This window comes from Euprymna scolopes, chromosome 19, assembly GCF_053919585.1.
Source record: "Euprymna scolopes isolate OS-2025 chromosome 19, ASM5391958v1, whole genome shotgun sequence".
Classification (NCBI taxonomy): Eukaryota; Metazoa; Mollusca; class Cephalopoda; order Sepiida; family Sepiolidae; genus Euprymna; species Euprymna scolopes.
This window is the reverse complement of record NC_136500.1, coordinates 139,939,575-139,966,920: the sequence shown is the minus strand read 5'-3', so window position 1 is coordinate 139,966,920 and position 27,346 is coordinate 139,939,575. Positions and strand designations below refer to the sequence as shown.

The following is a 27,346-nucleotide window of genomic DNA, read 5'->3' as shown; positions in this document are numbered from 1 at the left end:
ATATATATATATATATTAAAAACAGAAAATAAATTGACATATTCATAATTGTCTAAACTGGGCGAGCACGAGCGCCATTTGAAAATCAAAACATTTACTGCATAAAAATGTATCAAAATATAATTGTAAAAACATTTATTGAAAAGTTTGCGCAAGAAAATATAATTTTAATAAAATAATTTTGTAATGAAAGCAGTATAGGATTTTTATAAAATATATATATATATATATATATATATATATATATATATATATATATATATATATATTTTTTTTTTTTTTTTTTTTTCGAACAAATAATTTTAATGAAATATTTTTTTTGAATTAAAGCAACTTTGAAGGGTCAACAACAAATTAATTTAAATGAAACCGAAAAATCATTATCTAGTTTAATTTTGTTATTTATTTCATGCTTATGCTTCGGTCATAGTTTAAAATACTGATTTCTCCCTTGGATTTCAATGACAGGTGTGCGAAATAAAATGGCGTTCCGTTTCCAGTTTCGGCGATAAAGTGTAGAGGTACCCTGTATCTTAACAAACACCAAGAGAAATAATTGAATGTTTTCGTATATGCAATTTTAACATGAACGACATTTTTCTACAAATAAAAAAAAAAAGCAGCCAGAAATTACTGTTAATTTTTTTTTTATTTTTTTTTTTTTTGCATAGGACTAAGTTGTTTAAGAACATTGCCCAACCAAGAAACACTCGTCTAGCTGAAAACACTATCAATAATTTCCCCCACTCTTTATTTGTACCTAAACCTAAACGTAGATTCCATGAAAAAAGCTTCTTTCTTAGAACTGCAAAACTGCATGCCTGTGGAATTGTCTGGAACTGACTACAATATGGTTGTCTTCAAGTCTAACGTAAATAAGTTTTTGATGAACCGTTCCATATAAGTTATCAAATTTACCGAATTTTCATTATTAATGATTAGTATATTATCCAATTTCTACTGTACACTCTTTAACCCTTATCCTTGAGTGGCCTCTTGGCCTTGATAATGTGGTGATGCCTGTGTAAAAAAAAAACAAACAAACAAAAAACAATTTCCTTCGAAGCACTTGACGTGACTAAAGTAGGAATTAACCAAATATTTAATTCAACATTATATTTCGACGGCGCCACTATTGTAATAATGATTTTTAAAAAGAAGTAAGTTGAATATAGTTTATTCGTTCTCGTCATCATGACAATAGGTAAATGACCTGTATGGGTTGGTTTTGTATCGATTTTATTGATTTCATTTAATTCGGTTAATGCAAGTATTATGTCTGAATGAGTGAATGACTGCACAGTTGGAGTCCGTTGACGTACGTAGGTGTGAAGATCATGCAGTGGTTCATATTTACTTGCCTCCCCACGAGAGTATAGTTAAACATAAGGTTGATTATTATTAGTGTAGGGAGAATCCAGCTTCCTCAAAAAGGGACACTCTGAATTGGAACAAAAATAGGTTTGTATTACTATACTTGACCTTTTGGTCAAGATCAAAGTGTAGTCGAGCCCCGGCCAAAGCTCCGGAAAAAACATTTAGCAAGGCAGCAACTGAGGCAGTCCCAAACAGAGCGCCGTCAACGGCTCCAACTCCCCCAGCAGCAGAGGCCGGATGGTCGACGGTCACCAGGAAGGGTAGACCCACCAAAAATTTACCCAAACAAGTGGCGATCCAAGACCATCCGGAAAAAGCAGCTAGCGTTGCGGCCATGGAAGTGGAGGCACCCTCTTCCTCTGGCAAGAGGAAACTACATGAGTCCGAGGAGGAAGAGGAGGTATCTGAAGAAGAGGCCGGCCAACCAGTAATGACCAGCAACAATGATCTAAGACCGACAAAGGAGGAGAGAAAGACAAAGAGGAAGAAAAGCCGGAGATCGAAGGATGCTTACCCGGACATTGCAGTCAACGAAACCCCCTCACCCCCTACCCCCATTCAGCCAGAGCCAAAAAATCCTTCCCCCCCAAAATCCATCAAGAGGTCATCCCAGCAACCCACTGGAGAGACTGTTAAGGACACGGCAAATCCCCCAAACCCCCCTACTCCGGACACTCCTCCAAATTCGGCCACCGCACACACCCCCTGTCCTCCCTCTCCTCCCCCTAAAGAAGACCAGGGGAAAAAATCAAAAGTCCGCACAGAACGGACGAAAAAGTTTCCTTTCCTGCCAGGGGACAGGATATGTGAAACAGCTTCTCTGCTTCAAACCCCAGAGTTAAATGGGAGGCAGAAAGCGCAGTACGAAAAGCTGCGGAACTTTTTGTTCATTGGAGCGGATAGCATCACCAACCCAAGCAACTTCAAAAACGCACCAATGCTGACAACCTTTGTTCGGGAGAACAAAGACTCCAGGACTCAAGCCCTCTGGAATATGCTGGAGGCAGCGAGGGAGGCTATAAAAGGCCAGCAGCTGGTGGATATAGAGCACCCCTCGCTTAAAAAGATAAATTTCCAATGTGAAGGCAGAATTCCCATTTACTGTCACCCGTCATTATACAGGGCGTTAAAACTAACCTTTGCCCTGGACGTGGGAGGTGTGGCTAAGGATGGACAGCCCTCTACGGATCTACTTACCGGCAGCCTTGGCCAGGCCTTCTACGTCCTTACGGCCGAGGATTTCAGACCCGTCTGTGACACTGCTTAAGGTAAGTGAACATGTCTTTGAACTTGGCCACTTTTAATGTGAGGGGCATCAGGTGTCGAAGCAAGGCCTCGCGCGTTGTGAGAGACCTGGTGTCCCTTAAGGTAGATATCGCCGCTATCCAGGAGACCCACTTTGTTTGTGACGAGGATTGTCAGGTGCTGGTAAACGATTACGATGTTTACTCAGCATATGGCAATACTTATAGTCGTGGAATCTCCTTGCTAGTGAATCGCACCCTGTCAGCGTCGGTGAATGTTGTTCACGCAGACGGGGACGGGCGGGCGCTTGTTGTTGATGTTGCTGTTAATTGTAGCGTTTTTCGGATTGTTGCTGTTTATGCTCCCAATGCTGCTGTAGAGAGGGCAACCTTTTTTCGACGGTTGGAGGGCTTCTTAGTGGATCCGGAACGGCTAGTTTTAATGGGTGATTGGAATGCAATCCTTGATCCCAGGATAGATAAGGTCGGGGGGGCTAGTGGGTCGGTGCGGTGTGATAGCACTCTGTCTGACCTGATGGCTTTGTGCGATCTCGTCAACAGATTTTGTCTGGATCATCCGGGGCGGGAGATATGGACGTGGCATTCTGTAGTGCCTTCCCATCCAAGTACTTACTTGGATCGGATGTTAATTAGAACAGGCGATGTAGACTTCCTATCTTGCCCCACGTTCCACTTGTTAGGACACTCGGACCATAAACTTGTTATGGCCCATTTGAACTTAAGTGCTAGGCCTAAACTGGCCGGATACTGGAAGTTCAGCAGCACCTTGTTGGAGCTGGAGGACTACCGGTTGAAGGTCACTGAGCTAATTCAGCGGGCTTTAGTGGGGGCGGTTACAGGGAGTAAGTGGTGGGTTAGTCTTAAGGCCAAAATTAGGCGCTTCTCTGTCAAGTATAGCCAACGCCTTGCGTTAGATAAGGCTGAGGCAAAGAAGCGCTTAGAGGATAAGCTGACCCGGGCGGTGGAAGGGGGGATTCCCTAGAGTTAGCACTAGCTAAACAAGATCTCAACCGCTTGGCTAGCGAGCGGTATGAAGGTCAAGTAGTTAGGGCTAGGTTAAAGAAAGTTTCTAACGAGGCTGTGAATGTTGACGCCATTGAGTGTAAGGCTGCTTTAAGGCGCGGTTCAGATGGGTACATTCGTAAAGTACATAACCTGGAAGGACACGCTTTAGTATCGACTCGGGAGATCTGCGAGGGGTTTCGGGAGCATCTATCGGTGCGCTTCACCCAACTACCCAGACTCAGGGTCGATGAGTTTGGCAGCTATTTGGCTGACTCGCCCCGCCTCACGGTGGCTCGAGCGGCTAGCTGTGATGGTCTTATTACTGAACATGAGGTCATTACTGCGTTGAAGCAGGTCGGCTATAACAAATCTCCGGGGCTTGATGGTTTACCCTACGAGTTTTACTTGAGGCTGTCGCCCATGTTAGTCCCTCTTCTGAAGGATATGTTCAACCATTGGTTTGCCCAGGGCTCCATCCCTGGACAGGTGACCAAGGGTGTGATCACATTGCTGAGGAAAGGTCAACGGCATGGTGGGGGGAAAACTTTGATGATTTTAGGCCCTTGACTCTGCTAAACACAGAGTTAAAGATTTTGGCAAAGATTCTTGCGAATCGCTTGCAGGTTGTCATCACTGATTTGATCGAACCAGACCAGACTTATGCTGTGAAGGGGAGATCGATTCAAGACAATTTGCATTTGATACGCTCGATCATAGAGGGGACAGAAGACGATGCCGAAGCCGCGCTGATCAGTTTAGATCAGTCCAAGGCATTCGATAGGGTCGACCATCGGTTCCTAGGATCTGTGTTAGAGGCCGCCGGATTTAATCCGGACTTCCGCAAGTGGATCTTTGTTCTGTATGACAGGCCAACGGTGGCGGTGCAGATCAACGGTAAGCTATCGGAGTCATTCGCTGTCTCTCAGTCGGTGCGACAGGGTTGTCCGCTGTCGCCTCTGTTGTATGTCCTGGCGTTGGAACCCCTCCTTCGCAATTTAAGGGACGAGGCGGCTACACCAGTCCTGCGCGGAATAGCTCTCCCTGGAGGCACACGAGCCAGGGTTTCCGCGTTCGCCGATGACGTCACCGTGTTCGTGTCTTGCCTCACAGACGTTCAAGCGGTGGTCGAGGCGCTCGCTCGATACGAAGAAGTAACAGGGGCCATCTTCAACCGTAGCAAGTCTGCTGGCCTGTGGTTGGGGGCCTGGACCGGGGTAAACTCGCTTCCAGGTATTTTCAGCTGGACCGATGGACCGGTCCGTATTCTCGGTGTCTGGTTTGGACCGGGACTTCAGCTGGAAAAGAATTGGTCGGAAGTACAGTCTAAGGTCAAATCGTCAGTAAAGACTTGGATTGGAAGGAAATTGTCCTTGAAGGGTCGGGCGGAGGCGTGTGCTACATACGTCTTTCCACTCATCCTTTACCGTTTGTCTGTACTTCCTCTCCCTGCAGAACGACTAACCCGCTTACAAGGGCGCCTCGATTCACTTTTGTGGAACGAGGGTAAGCATTATGTCTGCAGAGAGGTCTGTGTTCAACGTCCGAGCGAGGGAGGCCTGGGTCAGCCCAGTCTCTTGTGTCATAGAAACGCCGAGAGATTGGCTTTCCTGGGTCGTTCGCTTGAAGGAGACGCTCCTTGGGTCCCTGTGGTTGAGAACTCGTTTCCCAATCTCAAACCCAACCCTTCGGTAGAAGGTCGTCGTAGACCGAAGGGGGAGTCCAAGTTCTTCTCCGAATGCTGGACCGCTCTTAGAGCTTTGCCAGGGACCAGTGTCCTCGATCAGCCAAGGAAGAAACTGTATCGGGATTTAGTGGAGGGGACCGCGAAGGATCCACTTTGTAGGCGGATGGGATGGTCGATGGAGGTTGTCCGTTCTCAATGGTGTTGGGCGACGGGACGGGAGATTCTGAACAACTCGGAATTCTCCCTGACTTGGTGACTGGTCCGAAATGCGCTGCCCCTCTTCGATGAACTTTTCCGGTATAAAGAACATACCAGGCGCTTCTGTCCGTGCTGTGACGAACGCGAGCCCGAAACAATCAAGCACGCGTTTTTTAGTTGCAGCCGGATACAGCCCTATTAAAGTACGTCGAGGGGGTAACAGCTCGCATCGATGCCGAGTGTCTGCTCGATCTCGACGTAGGAACTTTTGTGTACAACATGGAGCCGCCGTTCCCCAGGGAGGAAAGTTTGGTTTTCCTGGCGATCCTAGCAGTAGCGCGCATGACCATTTGGATCACGCGCCTCAAGTTGGTCCGCGAAGGGACATCTGTTCCGGATCGGGATCTGATCGTTTACTTTAAACATTTGCTTAAAGTAAAGATCAGATGCGATTGGAAGAGGTTGCCTAGAGTGGAATTTGACAAGAGGTGGGTGCACAGCACTAGTTTGTGCATCCGTCGAGGAGCCAAGTTTCAATACGTGTTCCCTCCTTAAGCATGGCACGGGCGGTGCTGGGTCCTTCGGAACCCATCCCGCTTAGAATTTAGCTAAATCATCTTAAGAAGACTCTTGACTGGGGGTATGACTGAGATCCTGTTCCTGATTTTATTTTTTGGTATTAGAGAACCTCTGAGTCTGCCCAACCCCTCTGCACCCCATCTTTGCTTTCTGATACCCCCGGTCGCCCCCCTACTCAAAGGTCACCTTCCTACCCCCTCCATCCGTTGCTTTATTTTCGACCACCTCCATTAAGGCTTCTTCCCCAAACCCCATTAGGGATGCCCTGCTTGTTTTCGGTTCCCCGGAAAACAGTGGGGGATCTATCAACATAGAATAGTACAGGGGGGTCTTACTAACAACCCAGTAGCTTTTATTTTTTATTTTTAAAATGAACTCTTTTGATTAGTTTTTTCCCACTCCACGAACACTTTATTGTAATAAATTCACAAACTTTTATTTTCCAATAAATTCGAACTTTATTCTATCACACATGCATATACACAAAAAAAAAAAAAAAAAAAAAAAAAAAATGCACACACAACACACAGACACAATTATACAAATTGTAAATATGTTATTCTTTACACTGAACGCTGGGGTTTTAGTTAGATTAAGTTCCACAGAGTGAATGAGGTATTTTGGTAAATGTTGCCAGTCAAGAGTAAGACCACTAAGTCTTCATCATTCATCATGTCATTTTAGTCACAAAGACCCTGTACCCTCTCCCTCCCAATTTCTTATAGGGCCTTGTGCTTAATTTTGTTGTTTGATATTTTTGTCTTTATAATTTTACATTGTAATTTCATTTTTGACAACAATAAAATAAATAAACAAGATCAAAGTGTAGTATCTGTTCTTCAGATGCTGCACTTCATTTTCTTGTTCTCTTTCGGTGGAGGAGAAATCCTTCACGACTGAGACAATTTTTATTTTTGTACCTTTTCTCCACGTTAAAAAACGACCCTGGTGTCTAACTCTGTCCCGTGGGGAGGCATAGTAAATAGGTACTATACACATAGATTCGAAAAAGTTGTCAAAACAAATATATAAACAAATAAATGTTATCAAAGGCAAGATAAGTTACTTTTCTACCTAACGGAATAAGTTTTTAGTGTTTTTATTTCATGTAAAATGTTTATTTGGTTCGATAAACATACAGTGTTTATCGGTATATTTAAAAAAGATAAATGGCGGTGAGGTCTCTATTGAATACGTTAAGTTTGGGAAAATGAGTTCAAACTAAAAAGTTATATAAAATACTGTTAGAAACTCACTCAATATAAGTTACCGTGACATAGGCTGACATATACTGAGTGAGTTTCTTGGTTTTCGATGCATTAAAATTAACCAGACACCTTTTTCCCCATTGCACCTTGCTCCTATTATATTCTTAAATCGTGCATCTCTACAAAATCATCATGCATGGAGTATTGTTGCGACATCTAATAAATCCCGCACTCGTAACCAAGTTTAATGTTACATCGCTGTACCCATTTTACGAGTACTTTAATGTGATGTACTCGCATTGTGACATAGTCGTTACATGTCAACACTCGGGACCCACATGTTGTATGTGGACAGTCGCGAAGAAACAAAGTCAAAGAAAGAATTCAATTCACTTTTTTTTCTAATTAAAACAGCAGCCATTTATTTCCAGGTACCTCCAGAATAACGCCTTGTCTCTTGTTGAAAAAGGCGTCTCGTACTCCAATGTGCTTAACAAGACTCTGTTGTGTCGAACACGTGGTACTTTGTCTTTGTCTGACCATGTTTAGGACATTACTCCTGATCTTGAATGGAACACATATATCAAATCTGTTGCCAAGGCCGCTGGAAAAATGGTGGGATCTTTCTATCGATCCAGTAGATATCTCACTGCTGATGCTATTCTCTATCTATATAAGAGCCAGGTACGTCCAAGGATGGAATACTGTTGCCACATCTGGGCAGGAGCTGCTAGAAAGGACTTGTCCTGCCTTGATAGAGTTCAAAATAGACTTCGTAGCCTCGTAGGAGATGTCCTTTTCTCCTCCTTGCAACCTCTATCTCACAGAAGAGATGTTGCGAGTTTGTCTCTGATGTATCGTTATTTTCATGGAAAGTGTTCAACTGAGCTTCAATCTATGGTCCCCCCCCTCGCCAAACTTTCACAAGAAACACTCGTCTAGCTGTAAACACTATCAATAATTTCCCCCACTCTTTATCTGTGCCTAAACCTAAACGTAGATTCCATGAACAAAGCTTCTTTCTTAGAACTGCACGCCTGTGGAATTGTCTTCCGTTTTCCTGCTTTCCGGCTGACTACAATATGGTTGTGTTCAAGTCTAAAGTAAATAAGTTCTTGATGAGCCGTTCCATATAAGTTATTAAATTTACCAAATTTTCATTACTAATGATTACTATATTGACCAATTTCTACTGTACACTCTTTAACCCTTATCCTTGAGTGGCCTCTGGGCCTTGATAATGTGGTGATGCCTTTGTAAAAAAAAAAAAAAAAAAAAAAAGGACACGTCTTTCCCTGTCGCTCTTGGGCCACATGTTTAACATATTTATTTTTTCCTTTCTTGGCCACGTTTTTCTTTGTTTATAATCCTTTTCTTTTCTTCTTCCTTGCTGTGACATCACCACACACACGGTGCATTCATTTGCATATGTTGGATGTTTCTGCTGCTTCTGCCATATGTTCGTCCGCACTCTCTTATATGATGAACTTATACCACTTGTAATCCCCTGACGTTTCAAGTGCAAATTGGCTGATGTATCTACCATGTTCACTTTTATGTAAAAAAATCAAGAAAAAGATCTATGACTTACTTGTGACTTCATTAAATACTTTTGCAAGCAAAATCTGATCCCGTATTTTGCTAAATCCTACCCTGAGAAGGAAAGTATTTCTTCAAAACTTCTTAAGGACTATTCACTTATTTTGTGCTTCCTTTTTAAAATTAAATATGTTTTTAACCTTTTCAAAGTGTTTTTTAACATGTTCTATTAACTACTTGTTCTTACACACATATATATATATATATATATATATATATATATGTGTGTATATATATATATATATATATATATTCGAGCATGTCTCAACACGACAGTCATTCATTTTTCCGATTTTTCTGGATATCTTTTCCATTCGCCGAGATGTCTTTTTAATTTCAGATGGAAAAATGGCGCCCAAAAGTTGTTGTACAGCCATATTCTTCTCAAGCGCTTTCTATCTGAAATAAAAAAGATCGCCCGGTGAATGGAAAAGATATTCAGAAAAATCGTAAAAAAGAATGACTTTGTCGTGTTCAGTCAGACATGCTTGAATAATGACTTGCCGCCAAAATATACAAATATATATATATATATATATATATGTGTTTTGAGAAAAAAAATAGAAAAACCGAATGAAATTATTAAAATAATCAACGTTTCGTCCTTATTTCAGAGGACATCTTCAGGATATTGAAGTAAAAATGCAAGAAAAGAAAAAGTCATAGATCATACGAACAAGAGAACAGTTTTTGAATCCTACCCATGTCGGGGAGGACAGACATATGTGTGCGTATGGGAAGGTTGGGTTGTTGTTGGCATTGGTTTCCACGATATCACGACATGGGTAGGATTCAAAAAACTGTTCTCTTTTTCGTATGGTCTATGACTTTTTCTTTTCTTGCATTTTTACTTCAATATCCTGAAGATGTCCTCTGAAATAAGGACGAAACGTTGATTATTTTAATAATTTCATTCGGTTTTTCTATTTTTTTTCTCAAAATATAAGGTAAAACACCGCTGGTATTTTTATTTTTTATACATATATATATATATATATATATATATTAAGAGGTATATTTGATAAAAACAAGGAAAAGTACTCAATACGTTAGTAGAGCTAAATATGTTTTTTATTATTATTTTCCATCCGATATGAACGGGTAATCTTTATCCCGTTTATTGAAACAACTTGTAATAGATTAAGTTAATACACCCGAGATTGAAAATAAAAGCCAGCCACCAATTGTTCTTTGAATTGATCTTTTTGTCTTTGTCAGAAGCTTTTCTCATTGCAGAAAAAAAAAAAACTGGCTTCAGTGGTTGTTTCAACCTGTTGATCATCTTCTTTGTATACTCTTTTACTCACTTTTTTTTTCATCACCTTTGACACACATTTCCTCGTCATCTTGTCGTATGAAACATATGTTCCCACTCATCACCTGACCGATAAGCTTTTCATTGATACCGTTCTTCCATTAAAATGACATGCATTGACTTGTTGCGTTCATTGTCGATATCTTGAACATCAGTGGCAGAACGATAATGGCTCAGTGGTTAACGATATGGACTAACAACCGGGGTGTCACAAGTTCAAACCCAGTTCGTTCCACAGAAATGCTTTCACTTAGTGATGTTGGCAACCTTCACATGGTTCCTCCCATAAGTACCTGACATCTTTCTAGAAATAATTCTATGTAGAAAGATATCGTTGAAACCAATGACAACAAAAAATCATCATCATAAATAGTTGTAGAATAAGAAGACAAGAAATTTCATTCTGACATTTAAAAACAGCTTTATTGGTTATCTTTGTTAGTAGGCTTGTGTAGAGAAAAGGTTAATTGTGGAAAGTGTGTATGTGTGGAGACGTTGATTAAAAGATTAGACAAGCTTCTTGAAGAGAGAAAAGTTTGTGTTTGTGTTGATGTTATGGTCCGTAGTCATGGTGTATTGTCTCCTTAAAGTTATTACTAATAGAAACGTGCATCACGAAAGAGAGTTCGCGCATGTACCACGTTGAAGTCCATGTGCAGAGGTAGCCATGTTGGATTTTCCATACTCACGTCTTAGTCAAACCCTGTGGCGACGTAGATTAAAGATTAGTTAAAGGCTTGTTGAGAAATAAATATCCTGTACCTCTACAAGGCCACCATTTACCCATGTATGGAGTATTGTTGTCACATTTGGGCTAGTGCATCTGCTACTAGTCTTTCACTCCTGGACAGGGTTCAAAAGAGAGTTGCCAACCTAATAGGTCTCAAACTGCCAGTGAGGCTTCAACCTCTGTCCCATCGATGAAATGTTGCATCTCTCTACTTGTTCTACAAGTATTTTAATGGTAGATGCTGTGCCAAACTACAAGCCCTTGTGCCCCCTTGATGTAAATACCCCTGAGAAACCCGGCAAGCAGCAAACTCCCACCCCTACACAATAGAAATTCTCAGATGCCAGAAATCCTTCTACTCTAATAGTTTATTTTCCCCAGAATTGCTAGACTTTGGAATTCACTTCTAGGTTCCTGCTTCCCCGACTGTACTGACATGCAGAAGTTTAAGTGTAATTTAAACAGACATGTTGCTGCTCAACTCCCTACATAGTATCCCTGCAATTTATGTCCCAGATAGTAGTCCCCTACATCAAAGTAGCACTGTGCCTTGTTTGGTGTGAAAATGCAATAAAACAAAATTTTTTTTAAATAAAAAAAGAGAGAATTCATGTGTGTGTGTTGAAGTTATGGTCTGTATCAATGATGCATTATTGGTCTTCTTCAAATTAATAGTAGAAACATGCGTCATGAAAGATTAGAGACAGTACTGTAGGATGAGAAAGAGAGTTTGGGTGTGGAGATAGCCATGTTAGCTTGTTTGTATTCCTGTCTTAGTTGAACCTCGAGCCCGAAGGCTGAGTGAATTCTGCTGAGTTCCAAGAGAGAAGTTGAGGGACAGGTCCGTTCCATGTGGAGTCTATCAATTAAATTGCTTGGTAGGAGAATGCGTCTTTAACACTGCTTACCACAATCGCTACAACTACCAATATGTTGTCATGAAGAATAACCCTCTAATCAACAACAAGATCTGAAACTCTCTTTTCGATAAACAAATTAAACTAACTACTAGCAAATTAAATCGAGCTGCTTATATTCAGCAAAACAAATCTCAACCAGTTAACATATTTTAGCGCAACCAGCTCCATAAACTAAAAAACTGATGACAAGATTCTCAAAAATATAATTTGCAGATACGTATCTCCCAACAATAACAAAAAACATCAAATTTTTCATCTATTATAAAAAAACTACAAATGTCTAACTTTGTAATCAGCAACAACTCTTCGCAGACAAATAACTTGCTCGAAAAAAAAAAAGTAATTTATTAATTTAATTACCCGCTAGGAGTAGACTTCGTGGCCTAGTGGGAGATGTCCTTCTCTCTTCCCTGCAACCTCTATCTCACAGAAGAGATGTTGCGAGTTTGTCTCTGCTTTATCGTTATTTTCATGGAAAGTGTTCGACTGAGCTTCAATCTATGGTCCCCCCTCGCCAAACTTTCACAAGAAACACTCGACTAGCTGAAAACACTATCAATAATTCCCCCCACTCTTTATCAGTGCCTAAACCTAAACATAGATTCCATGATCAAAGCTTCTTTCTTAGAACTGCACGCCTGTGGAATTGTCTTCCGTTTTCCTGCTTTCCAGCTGTCTATAATATGGGTGTCTTCAAGTCCAACGTGAACAAGTTTCTGATGAGCCGTTGCACTTAAGTTAACAAATTTACCGAACTTCCATTACTATCGATTACTATATTGTCCTTTTGACTACTGTACACTCTTTAACCCTTATCCTTGAGTGGCCTATCGGCCTTGATAAGTGATGACGCCTATGTAAAAAAAACCAAAAAAAAAACCTCTGATTACTACATTGGCTACACTACCAATACATTGTCACAAAGAATAGCTCTCCGACTCCAGCTCGCTATCACAGCACTTAAAAACCATGTCTGCTATCATTCCGAATTCTGAAGAATCATGATCGACAGTATTGAATCCTACACATCGATACTAATGTAAAGAGACTAAAAATTACCGGAAGCGTTATACATAAAAGCGAAACAAAACCAAATAAATAATATAAATTATGAATGCAGTCGGAATATTTTATTTTTAAAATGCTTAGGTTCGTAAATTCTAAATAATATGTATTAAAAATATTGTAAATATAATTTAACATAATGTAAATATTAATATTAACCCGCCTCTGTTAAAAATTGTCCACCCATTTAATTAACCACTCCAACACGTGACCATGACAAAATATATAAATTTTAACACATGTAATACCAAACGTAATTTTTAAAAAACGTAATTCAAAAAACCTCATTGATATAATCTGCCTATTTTAGTTATTTTAGTTATTTTATTGATTTGAAGAGGGTATCACTTATTTCACCATCAATACTGCTACAACTGAATACAAAAATGCTCACCGTTATGGAAAAAATTCCATTCTTAGATGAGCTTTATACTTTATTTATATTTCTTACCCAGTTTAGAATAATAGAAACTATATTTGCATGTTAGATTTGGATCCTTCATTTAGATTATATCATTCCCAGCTATTTAACTCTACATTAAAATTTAATCCTAGCATCCGAGGATCCATATTGCTATAAAAAGTTACATTTAAGGCATGATAGCAGAAACCTATTCCTTGTGAAGACATCCCTGTATAGTATCTAGTCTTTTATTCAAAATTTCCTCTTTAGAATTCACTATGTAAAAGGCTTCCAATAAACATAGATTGCACCTTTTTGATTTCCCAGGGTTATATTTCCTCCCGCTATCCACTACTGACCATTTTAATTCAGTGAGCATTTTTGCATTCAGTTGTAGCAGTATTGATGGTGAAATAAGTGATACCCTCTTCAAATCAATAAAACAACTTAACAATAAACTAGCAATTATTATTAAAAAATTAAATTAGCAATTTGGTGACTGGAAATTAATTTAATTGTCATCTGACATCTTAAGTTTGTAGAATCCATGCTGGTTTATTTATTTACTTACTTCACTCTTTGTTCTAAATGTTTTTACCCATAAATGCAGGGATAGATATCTTCTCATCGGAATGAAACACATTTGTAGCTATTGGGTGGTTTTGCTGTCAGAATAATAATTAGAGGATATATACCATTTTGTTTAAATACCCAAGAATACAACACACAAATTATAATTCTGGCTTTGAAGACATGAGCAACCTAAGTTGTTATTGGATTAATAACAGATGTGGGTTAAACCCATGGGTAAAAAACCAGTTTTTAAGATTAAAAACATAATTTATATCTTTAATTTGTTAAATAAGCTATCATAGCACGTTCTGGATCTGTTTGATTAAATTAATTATTAAATCATAGACGCTTTCTAGTAATCATTAGGCCGAAAACATCAAACGGCATGAATTATCTCCCTTTAGCTGTCATGGGAAATAAAATTGACCTCTTTTCCAACAGAATTGACTATTAGCAATTAACAACATAATTGGATTAGCTCCCTTCGTAATTGTTTTTAGTAACGATATGAAAACATATTTAATTAGAATGATAATGAATTTTAAAACCTTAAATAATGATAAATAGATTAGAATCCTTTACTCGAAATGTTGTATAAGGATTTATATATATGATGCAGTCTTTTTCTTTATTCTCATATTCAATTAAACATTAAACCTAAAATGGTCTTAAATCTAAGTACTAAAATAACGATAATTTGTAAACTTTACTTGCCACTAATACGAAACTAAAATTAACCCTAACGTTAAGGCAAGGTTGTTATGGCCATATTATATAAAATAAAAATTTAAAAATTCTTTTTAAAAAAATTAATTATGTGAAATAAAGAAATAGTGAAATCTAATTTAGGAAGTCAACGAATGGGATATATAAATTTTTTTTAAATGGCTAAGGGTTTTTTGTGGAAACTTCTTATGACTTTGTTCTTAAATAAGGATACGAAAATTAGGTGATATATTAATATTTAAATGGGCTTTCCGTGGAGGTTATCTCAAGGGTAAATGTTTCTCACATGCTTTTTCTGTTAAGGGAATTTTTCTTTCTTTTCAAACAATGTTCTATTGTCAAGAGTGTTTTTATTCATAAAGTCTGAAGAAATGCTGGTTTTTGAAAATTTTCAAACGATATAATGTTTGAAATTATCGACCGGGCAAGGAAACAATTGTAGCGTAAAATGAAAAACACTTTTTGTTGCCATCAACACCTTTTTTGAAGTCTTGATTTTGCTTACACAGTATATATATATATATATATATATATATATATATATATATATATATATATATTTTTTTACATGGTAGTCACCGCTTATCAAGACCCGGAAGCCACCCAGGTATAAGGGTTATTGCGTGTACAGTAATCAATGGGATAATATCGTAGTAATCGTTAGTAATGGAGATTTGATAAAGTGTCTTACTTAAGGGGGCGGTTTATCAGGAATTTGTTTATGTTGGACTTGAAGACATCCAAGTTGTAGTTTGGTTGGAAATAGGCAAACGGAACAGAGTTCCACAGGCGTGCACTTCTAAGAAAGAATATATATATATATATATATATTCTAAGAACAAGTAGTTAATAAAAATAAGAACAAGTAGTTCTATATATATATATATATATAGAGAGAGAGAGAGAGATGTGTGTGTGGACCATGTTCAAGCACTGTAATTTCACATACCCATCTTAGCAGCAGTCAAATAGTGTAATGGTGAGAAGTTTCAATCCTGGCTTGAGGTAGTTGCTAGTCTAGTCGCACTGATGAGCTGTGATACAGCGAAACAGTACTGTATATGGATGACTACATATATGTATATATATATATATATAGAGAGAGAGAGAGAGAGTTGATTGGAGAATAGAGCAGTTAAAGAAAATGAAAAGGAGAAGCTTGTTGATTGGGAGAGAAAGGAGGAAACAGTGAGCATTAAAGAAAAATGGTGGTGGAAGTTTCAAAATGAATCAAATATTTAGACTATAACACGTCACTCATTAAGTCCTGGGCCTAACTAATAAAAGTTTTTTAGGCTAAATTCGACTTCATGTTTCTGAATTTTTGAGATGAGGATTGATAATATTTGTATTGTTCAGACTACTGTTTTCACCGTGGGTGTTATTTTCACAATGTTTCAATCCATGTCCAGCCATCCAGCGTGGCTGTAGCAAAGATTGAACCCACTACACGAGTTTGTAGTGTTGTAGCCAAGATTGAACCCACTACATGAGTTTGTAGTGTTGTAGCCAAGATTGAACCCACTCCATGAGTTTGTAGTGTTGTAGCCAAGATTGAACCCACTACACGAGTTTGTAGTGTTGTAGCCAAGATTGAACCCACTCCATGAGTTTGTAGTGTTGTAGCCAAGATTGAACCCACTACACGAGTTTGTAGTGTTGTAGCCAAGATTGAACCCACTCCATGAGTTTGTAGTGTTGTAGCCAAGATTGAACCCACTCCATGAGTTTGTAGTGTTGTAGCCAAGATTGAACCCACTACACGAGTTTGTAGTGTTGTAGCCAAGATTGAACCCACTCCATGAGTTTGTAGTGTTGTAGCCAAGATTGAACCCACTCCATGAGTTTGTAGTGTTGTAGCCAAGATTGAACCCACTACATGAGTTTGTAGTGTTGTAGCCAAGATTGAACCCACTCCATGAGTTTGTAGTGTTGTAGCCAAGATTGCACCCACTACATGAGTTTGTAGTGTTGTAGCCAAGATTGAACCCACTCCATGAGTTTGTAGTGTTGTAGCCAAGATTGAACCCACTACACGAGTTTGTAGTGTTGTAGCCAAGATTGAACCCACTCCATGAGTTTGTAGTGTTGTAGCCAAGATTGAACCCACTCCATGAGTTTGTAGTGTTGTAGCCAAGATTGAACCCACTACACGAGTTTGTAGTGTTGTAGCCAAGATTGAACCCACTCCATGAGTTTGTAGTGTTGTAGCCAAGATTGAACCCACTCCATGAGTTTGTAGTGTTGTAGCCAAGATTGAACCCACTACACGAGTTTGTAGTATTGTAGCCAAGATTGAACCCACTCCATGAGTTTGTAGTGTTGTAGCCAAGATTGAACCCACTACACGAGTTTGTAGTGTTGTAGCCAAGATTGAACCCACTCCATGAGTTTGTAGTGTTGTAGCCAAGATTGAACCCACTACACGAGTTTGTAGTGTTGTAGCCAAGATTGAACCCACTCCATGAGTTTGTAGTGTTGTAGCCAAGATTGAACCCACTACACGAGTTTGTAGTGTTGTAGCCAAGATTGAACCCACTCCATGAGTTTGTAGTGTTGTAGCCAAGATATAACCCACTCCATGAGTTTGTAGTGTTGTAGCCAAGATTGAACCCACTACACGAGTTTGTAGTATTGTAGCCAAGATTGAACCCACTCCATGAGTTTGTAGTGTTGTAGCCAAGATTGAACCCACTACACGAGTTTGTAGTGTTGTAGCCAAGATTGAACCCACTACATGAGTTTGTAGTGTTGTAGCCAAGATTGAACCCACTACACGGGTTTGTAGTATTGTAGCCAAGATTGAACCCACTCCATGAGTTTGTAGTATTGTAGCCAAGATTGAACCCACTCCATGAGTTTGTAGTGTTGTAGCCAAGATTGAACCCACTACACGAGTTTGTAGTGTTGTAGCCAAGATTGAACCCACTCCATGAGTTTGTAGTGTTGTAGCCAAGATTGAACCCACTACACGGGTTTGTAGTATTGTAGCCAAGATTGAACCCACTCCATGAGTTTGTAGTATTGTAGCCAAGATTGAACCCACTCCATGAGTTTGTAGTATTGTAGCCAAGATTGAACCCACTACACGAGTTTGTAGTGTTGTAGCCAAGATTGAACCCACTCCATGAGTTTGTAGTGTTGTAGCCAAGATTGAACCCACTCCATGAGTTTGTAGTGTTGTAGCCAAGATTGAACCCACTACACGAGTTTGTAGTGTTGTAGCCAAGATTGAACCCACTACACGAGTTTGTAGTGTTGTAGCCAAGATTGAACCCACTACACGAGTTTGTAGTGTTGTAGCCAAGATTGAACCCACTCCATGAGTTTGTAGTGTTGTAGCCAAGATTGAACCCACTACACGAGTTTGTAGTGTTGTAGCCAAGATTGAACCCACTACACGAGTTTGTAGTGTTGTAGCCAAGATTGAACCCACTCCATGAGTTTGTAGTGTTGTAGCCAAGATTGAACCCACTCCATGAGTTTGTAGTGTTGTAGCCAAGATTGAACCCACTCCACGAGTTTGTAGTGTTGTAGCCAAGATTGAACCCACTCCATGAGTTTGTAGTGTTGTAGCCAAGATTGAACTCACTCCATGAGTTTGTAGTGTTGTAGCCAAGATTGAACCCACTCCATGAGTTTGTAGTGTTGTAGCCAAGATTGAACCCACTACACGAGTTTGTAGTGTTGTAGCCAAGATTGAACCCACTCCATGAGTTTGTAGTATTGTAGCCAAGATTGAACCCACTACACGAGTTTGTAGTGTTGTTAGCCAAAATTGAACCCACTACACGAGTTTGTAGTATTGTAGCCAAGATTGAACCCACTCCATGAGTTTGTAGTATTGTAGCCAAGATTGAACCCACTCCATGAGTTTGTAGTGTTGTAGCCAAGATTGAACCCACTACACGAGTTTGTAGTATTGTAGCCAAGATTGAACCCACTCCACGAGTTTGTAGTGTTGTAGCCAAAATTGAACCCACTACACGAGTTTGTAGTGTTGTAGCCAAGATTGAACCCACTACATGAGTTTGTAGTGTAATTCGAATCTTGTCGGTAGCTGAATACTTGATCCTTTACCAAGGCTGTCAAGGGTATTTTTTATCGTGACGCCATCATTAGACGGGATGCCTGCCACAGTTTAAGAGAGCCCCATCTATCTTCGAGAGAAGGATAGACTGCACCAGTTTCTCAACCTGGTATTTTACCTCATGATAATGGTCACCCATCCGGTACTGGCCAGGCTCAACATTGCTTAACTTCAGTGTGTCAACGTGGTTGTGCCGTACTCAACCAATGTAACATTTGATTAAGTTAATTTGTAAGGTACACTCTTCTAGAAGTTGAAGGTTCAATCCTCAATGCGAGTAACACTCAAGTCATAACTATGAAGATGAGGAGAACAGTTTTTCTATCTGATGTTTCCCCGTAGTCAAGTTCTGAACCTTTCTTGTTTATATATTATTATTTAATATGGAATTCATTATTGAGATGAGTATTATTTATTAATTTATTTATTATAGACTATTATCCTCATCTTTATTTGTTGTTGTTTCACGACGTTTCGGCCAACTATTCCTCTGGCCTTCGTCAGGTGGTAACCGCAACAGGATAGAAACTCAGAATCTCCTAACTGCATCCTCAGCAATTACTACCATCCATAGCTCTCGTCGTCTCACCACTTTTTTGGTCAAGTAAGCCTCTGGCCGGCTTTGGGTAGGATTGAAACTGCTATATACAGACAATTCTCACCTGGAACTGTAGAGATTCAATTGAGAATTGTCTGAAGATAGCGGTTTCAATCCTACCCAAAGCCAGCCAGAGGCAATAAATAAATCAAATTAACTTTCTTGTTTATTTTTTTTTTATTTGTTTTTTTTTTCTATTCTTTTGCCACTAAAAATATCTAAAAAATTTTTATTTGTCCTTTCAGCATGTGTAACCCTTGTAAGCATTTTCAGAAGTTCTTTGTACGCGTGGTTGTGGTGAGGGTGGGGGTGGGATGGGGTGGGGGTGCATTAATACGTGTTTTTTTTTATTCTCACTTTTATATTTGCTTCTTTTTATGTGACTTTGATTTCTTTTCCACCATCACTTTTTCGTCTAGTGGTTGCTATGCAAACATAGCTTCTTTTTATGCAGGAAAGACACAAGGAGACCTTCGCTGAAAGTTTTCATAAAGGTTTTGTTTCATCCAACCATCAATATACAACAAGTGTTCGTATTATCTGTTAATCAAATTTAGAAAAATCGATCTGCAACCAATCATGGATATTCATCTCCTGATTAAACGATTCATATTGATTTTATTTTATTGTCTGAATGTGTTTTAAGTTGTTTATAATTTGTTAAACCATCCATGTCAATATTTGTGTACGGTATGTGTCTTTTGTTTGAAAACTCGTCTGTGTTTTTTCTTAACCAAGATCATCAAACAACAGATTAATTGATGTTGATTTAACAAGGTCGAACTTTAGCAGTTGGGGAAACACGTGGCGGTTATGTTTAGCTAAGCTTGCAATGTTTACCTTAGGTTTTCATTAATTTATCTCTTCTTCGCCCTGAGAGTTTGAGAGAGAGAGAGAGAGAGAGAGAGAGAGAGAGAGAGAGAGAGAGAGAGAGAATTGATTGGAAAATGGGGCAGTTTTGTTAGAGAAAATGAAAAGAAGCTAATTAAGTTAATTAGAAAAGAGAGTAAGAGATTTTATATAAATATATATATATATATATATATATATATTTATATAAAATCTAAATATTTATATATATATATTTTTATATATATATATTTATATATATATATATTTATATATATATTATATTATATAATATTATATAATATTATATAATATATATATATATTATATAATATTATATATATTATGTATAGTATACATATTATATAATATATATTATATAATATATATATTATATAATATATATAGTATATAATATATATTATATAATATATTATATAATATATATTATATAATGTATTATATAATATATTATATTATATGTATATATTATGTGATATGTATATTATATAATATGTATATATATATATATATATATTATATAATATATATTATCTGATATATTATATAATATATATTATATAATATGTATATATTATGTAATATGTATATTATATAATATCTATATATATATTATATAATACATACATATATATATATTATATAATATATATATATATATATATATATTATATAATATATATATATATATATATAGTAGAATGAAAAGCAATTAACTTTCTTGAAATTATATACTTGGATTTTACCGTTACTTGATTATTTATCTTCCACCAGACTATCCATTCATGTGTAATCACCTTTTTCTTCACCATATTCCCTCTGCTTCACTTTTTTGTTTTTTTTTCAAGTAAGATCTTTGATTTACTTGTTGTTTCATCAAATACTTTTGCATGCAAAATCCGATCCCACATTTTGCTAATTCCTACCCTCTTATGAGAAGGAAAGTATTTCTTCGAAACTTCGCGGATTAAGGACTATACTATCCACTTATCTAGTGTTTCCTTTTCAGATTAAATATGTTTTTAACTCATTTCAAAGTGTTTTTTAACATATTTCATTAACTGTTTGCTCATATATATATATATATATATATATATATATATATATATATATATATATATATATACCTGTGCTGGTCAAAAAAATAGAACATCATGTTTTTTTTGGTGCTAAATTCTTATTGAGGACTATCTGTGAGATATAATTGGTGCTAAAACATCCCTATCATGCTAAACTAAGTGAAATAGTTGTTTTACGACAGAATTTTTTTTTCTTCATATGAATTGCAATGTCAGTTTTTGAATATTTCGTGTGTCAAAATAATAGAACAAGGCATGTAAGTAAACAAAAATAGCTTTTTAATTAACACAAATACAAATAAAATTAATTAATATTTAGTAGCACCTTTTGCCTTGATAACAGCATTAATTCGCCGGGGCATGGAATCAACAAGCTTCTCGCAATCCTGTGTAGAAACTGACACCCATGTGTTCTGGATTGCAATCTTCATGGCTGCAAGGGGTAGTAAAGTTTTCTTTGTGGAGCTTCCTCTTCATCTGGTCCCACAGGGCTTCAATAACGTTCAAATCTGGCAAGTTCGCCGGCCATTCAAGAACAGGGATCGATTGTCCTTGGAGCCAGGAAGATGTGGTTTTGGCAGAGTGCGCCGGTGCCAAGTCATGTTGAAAAATTATGTCTGTAGCCACCCTGTCAAACTGGTTATCCAACACTGGCAGTAAATTAGCATCCAGGATATCTTGGTACACTTTTGCGTTTACAGTTCCTTTAATGAAGCATAAATTACCAACACATTTAGAACTCATACAACCCCTAACCATGCAAGACTGCGGGAACTTCACAGACTTCTTAATGCATTCTTGGTTATACCGTTCTGTGATTCTTCGCAAAACATGTAGATCTTGGTCGCCGAAGGAGATACAAAATCGAGACTCCTCTGAAAAGATCACACGCCACCATTCGTCTGCAGTCCATGTTTGATGAGCAGTTCCCCATCGCAGCCTTTTCAACATCTGCTTCTTGTTAAGGAGCGGTTTGGTGGCAGCTATACAATTTCGGTATCCCAGATGCCGGAGGCTTCGGTACGTAGTGCTCCTCGAAACGTCGGCACCAGAAGCCTGTTTCCACGCTTCATGGAATGTGACTTGTTGATTGGAATCGACTTTTCTTTGCCACCTTGTCCAGTGCCCGGTCTTGTCTTTCGGTGGTGCTTTTCTTTTGTCTGTATTTATTGCGATTGCAGAAATTTGGCTGTCAAGGGGTCAAAGTTCAACAATTTGACCTTTGAAAGCTCTACGACCCTCCTCCACCAATTTTGAGTCTAAACACTTGAAATTTTAGATATAGGTTACTTGGACATGGATTTAACTTAATAACTTGATTTGAGCCCAAAACAATAAATATTAAGGGGTCAAAATCGGTGTCAAAGTTTGAAAAAAAATTTGATCTCTGCGGTCTCTACAAAATTACTCAGCCAATTTTTGGTTTAAACATTTGAAATTTTACATAAAGTGTATTCAGACATAGGGCAAGCTTTTTAATCGGTTTTTGGCCGAAAATTTTTCTGCCAAGGGGTCAAAGTTCAAATTTAAATGCCTACATATAAAATCAACAATAGGTTTTTTGATCTGATAGGGACGCGTCTAAAATGAATGTTTCTGTTTAGAGCACAATTGAAGCATGATACTTGACTTTTGTATTTTAAACTTTAATTCAAACCATTATATATAAAAAATAATTTTATCAAATCAACAGTAGGTTCTCTACAGTGAAATGTAGACTACAATGTGCTGTGGACTAAGTTGTTGCGTGAGGCATGTGAATTTTTCTTCTGGTGCAGCACAATGGATCTTTGAGCAGGCAATCAATCAATTTGATTGATGAATAGGCAATTTCACCGATTTCTATGACACTTGTTAATCATTATTCAATCCCGGGCAACATCAGGTCCTGTGCTAGTAATAAATAAGCTCAGTAAGATAATACTGTGCAGAAAAAGTATAACCACTCAATTCCTCAATTTATGGCTTCAGTTTTTTAAATAATCACAAAGGGGTGATATGACGTGAATAAACAAATCAAATTATTTTTTCCTAACCATAACTCAAATGTAACTCTTTCGTAATCATTTTATTTGTAGAAATCTGGCATAAAAAATGATTTACTGACTCAAGCATCTGCCATTCTTTTCTTTCTTGTTTTGGATTCATTTTTTTTCTTTTCTTTGTGTTCCCTGTTCTTCACCTTCTTTTAATAACAATAGGTGGAAATGGGAGATACTCAAAGCAATAGTTTACAATTATGTCTGCATAAACAAATCACTTAGTCAAGTTCAACTATTATAATAATCAAATATTGATTAGCCAATCACAAAATTCCTGGTATGATCATTGAGTTGTCTACATTATTTGTGATGTCTTATTTGCATCGAGAGACTGACCTAAAAAACCTTAGTTTTCTCTCTGCTGGAAAATGTGATTTTTATTCTTCACCATCTCTGTTTTGTCTACAGAGTTTGACCTCTGCCCTCTGTACCTATTCACTATGCCTCCCCATGGGACAGAGTTAGACACCAGGGTCGTTTTTTAACGTGGAGAAAAGGTACAAAAATAAAAATTGTCTCAGTAGCCCTTGCCAAAATCCACACTAGCTAACTTAATCGCCACCGATGTAGGACTCAGTATATGTAACAGAATTGCTGCACTTAGAGATAAAAAAAAAAGCGATGAATTAATTCTTTTTGTGGAAGATACACAAGGAGACGTCCACTGAGTTTCCTGCAAGGTTTTGATTTTGAAAGAAAGGACTGAGGAGAGAAAGAGAGAGAGAGAGAGAGAGAGAGAGAGAGAGAGAGAGAGAGAGAGAGAGGCTAATGTAATATCTAGTTAATTGTTTACTTCATAATTTTACTTTCTAACTTACTGAAATTAATGATGTAGATGGACTTAGGTAACATTCCAAATTCTTTCTACATTATTGCCAGTGTCTCGTTCGCATGGCTTCCACTGAGTGACTGATTTGATAGCCTTGGTTTTCTCTCTGCTTGAAAACCTGACACCATTCTTAATCATCTATCTATCTATTTTGTCTGCAGCCTCTTATATTTGCCATCTGCTTCAACTTTACGTCACCCATCTTTCATTCAATCCTGGAAATAATTCTGTTTTACAGATCTGGGTTATTATCATGCACTCAATGTGACCCTTGTTAAAATTCACTTTACATGTAATATTTCCTGTGTTGCCATTACACCAGTTCTTGAGATCTTCTTTGACAGTAGAGAATCATGCCTTCAGATGTTGGATTTTTTTTTTTTTTTTTGACAAAAGAAAGTGAAATGCTTGGATGGATTTTATGTAAGTTTCCATTTTTAGTTCAGAATTGAAAGTAAAACTCAGAATTCTTCCTTCTATGTTGCAAGTCTTTTGCATTTGCATTCAGCTATTTGAGTTTTTCTTTTTTTTTTTATAAAATAAAGTGAATAGTTTACAACTGCAGAAAATTCATTCCAGTTCAAGAATAGAGAAACAAACAGTTGAACCACTTTCATCAAAGATGACAACATTTATTATTTATTGGAGATTCTGTTTGGATAAGAGCAATGTACAAGTGACAATAATTTCTTGTAACTCTATATTGTGTATTTACCATTTTGTTATAATTTGGGGAGGCTCCATGTTTTGACAAGCTTCTGGGTTTGACCTTTACTCCTGATCTGAAATGGAACACGTACATCAAATCTGTTGCCAGGGATGCTGGGAAAATGGTAGGATCCTTCTACCACTCCAGAAGATATCTCACTACTGATGTAATTCTCTATCTGTATAAAAGCCAAGTACATCCAAGGATGGAGTACTGCTTCCACATCTGGGCAGGAGCTGCTAAAAACAGCCTATCCTGCTTTGACAGAGTACAAAATAGACTCCGTGGTTTAGTGGGGGATGCCCTTTTCTCTTCCCTGCAACCTCTCTCCCACAGAAGAAACGTTGTGAGCCTGTCTTTGTTTTATCATTATTTCCATGGCAGGTGCTCGTCTGAGCTCCAATCCCTCATTCCCCCTCGCCAATCTTTCACGAGAAACACCTGTCTGGCTGAAACTACTGTCAATAATTTTCCCCACTCTTTATCTGTGCCTAAATCCAAATGTAGATTCAATGAGCAAAGCTTCTTTCTTAGAACTGCACACCAGTGGAACTCTCTGCCGCTTGCCTGTTTCCCACCTGACTACAACTTGGACGTCTTCAAGTCCAACATAAACAAACTCCTGACAAACTGCCCTCTTAAGTAAGACACTCTATCTAAACCCCCAATACTAATGATTACTACAATACTATCTCATTGATTACTGCACATGCAATAACCCTTATCCCTGAGTGACCTTCGGGCCTTGATAAGAGGTGAACCCCATGTAAAACAACAAAAAAATTATTAGATGTACCGTTGTGTAATTGTAACGTTGTCCAGGAACTAACATGTCTGCTCATTTTGTCTGGCAAAAAGCAGCAACAGCTTTGGTCACCTTTAGAAATGTGTGTGGAAGAAGCGTTCATTGTGTCTCATAACAAAGAGTTTATTTTACAAAGTGGTAGGATTTTTATAGATCGGAGGCCTGGGTTCTGTACCAGAAAGGGTTGCAACTTCTGGAACATTTCCACCAATAATGCCTCCATTTCATTATAGGCATCTAATGGCAGGTACGTCATCAACAATGAAGTCCTGAAGAGAGTGCATATCACCAGCATTGAGGTGACAGCTACGCACAATAGATATCCCAGAAAAAGACTGGGAAGGCAGGTCTAAAGACAGGGACAGTTTGAGGGCTTTGTCAATTTTGAGATCAACAGAAGAAAGGCCACAGAAAACAAACTTAAAAAAGGGAAAACGTCATCTGGCCAAGGTCCGTTTTCTCCGGGAGTTCCATACCTTGGGTGTTGCAGAGTATGCATGTCAAGAATTGGTCTGCACAGTTATCAGAGAGCATGCTGACAAGGACAACCTTCCCATTGATCCTCAGATCTGAGAAACCAGCCAAGATAATTATTAAATGTACCTCGCATCAAAGTGGTGTAATTGTTAAAATAGTCATCAATGTCCTGGCTTCATCAACTGTAGCAAATAATTTGTAAATCACCCCTTTTCTAATTTTAGCATGTATTGGAGCTTCAGATGCTGAAAGAAACTTTATCAAACTGTTGTTTGTTCCAAATATCTATTGAGCTAAAACAAGCTGCAAAAGTTTTCCCAGCTTCAAAGGCTGTAAATGACGAAGTTCTCTCGGATTCTCTCTCCTCTGATCTCGAGCGCGTGGTTCAGTGGGGGAAGATGTGGCTAGTCACCTTTAATGCATCCAAAACCAAACTCCTATCCTTACATCATCAACGCTCTGATCCCCAGCTGGCATCAATTGTGATGGATGGCTCTCGTCTGGGTGAGGCCCCGTGTTTTGACAAGCTTCTGGGTTTGACCTTTACTCCTGTTCTGAAATGGAACACGTACATCAAGTCTGTTGCCAAGGTCGCTGGAAAGATGGTGGGATCCTTCTACCGCTCCAGAAGATATCTCACTACTGATGCAATTCTCTATCTATATAAAAGCCAAGTACGGCCAAGGATGGAATACTGTTGCCATATCTGGGCAGGAGCTGCCAAAAACAGCCTATCATGCCTTGACAGAGTACAAAATAGACTTCGTGGTTTAGTGGGGGATGCCCTTTTCTCTACCCTGCAACCCCTCTCCCACAGAAGAGACGTTGCGAGCCTATCCTTGTTTTATCGTTATTTTCATGGCAGGTGCTCGTCTGAACTCCAATCCCTGGTCCCCCCTCGCCAATCTTTCACGAAAAACACCCGTCTAGCTGAATCCACTGTGAAAAATTTCCCCCACTCTATATCTGTGCCTAAATCAAAACGCGGATTTCATGAACAAAGCTTCTTTCTTAGAACTGCACGCCTGTGGAACTCTGTTCAGTCTGCCTGCTTCCCTCCGGACTACAACTTGGATGTCTTCAAGTCTAATGTTAACAAATTCCTAATGAACCGCCCCCCTAATTAAACACTTCATCAAATCTCCTCACTAACGTAATGTACTTGCAATAACCCTTATCCCTGAGTGGCTTCCGGGCCTT

At 38.3% G+C, this 27,346-nt stretch overlaps 1 protein-coding gene across 1 annotated transcript in view; it reads left to right on the top strand.

Moving 5' to 3' along the window:
- Positions 1 to 27,346, top strand: part of LOC145240002 (uncharacterized) — an 81,278-nt gene that overhangs the window by 5,448 nt on the left and 48,484 nt on the right. The gene's annotated exons all lie outside the window — the stretch shown is intronic.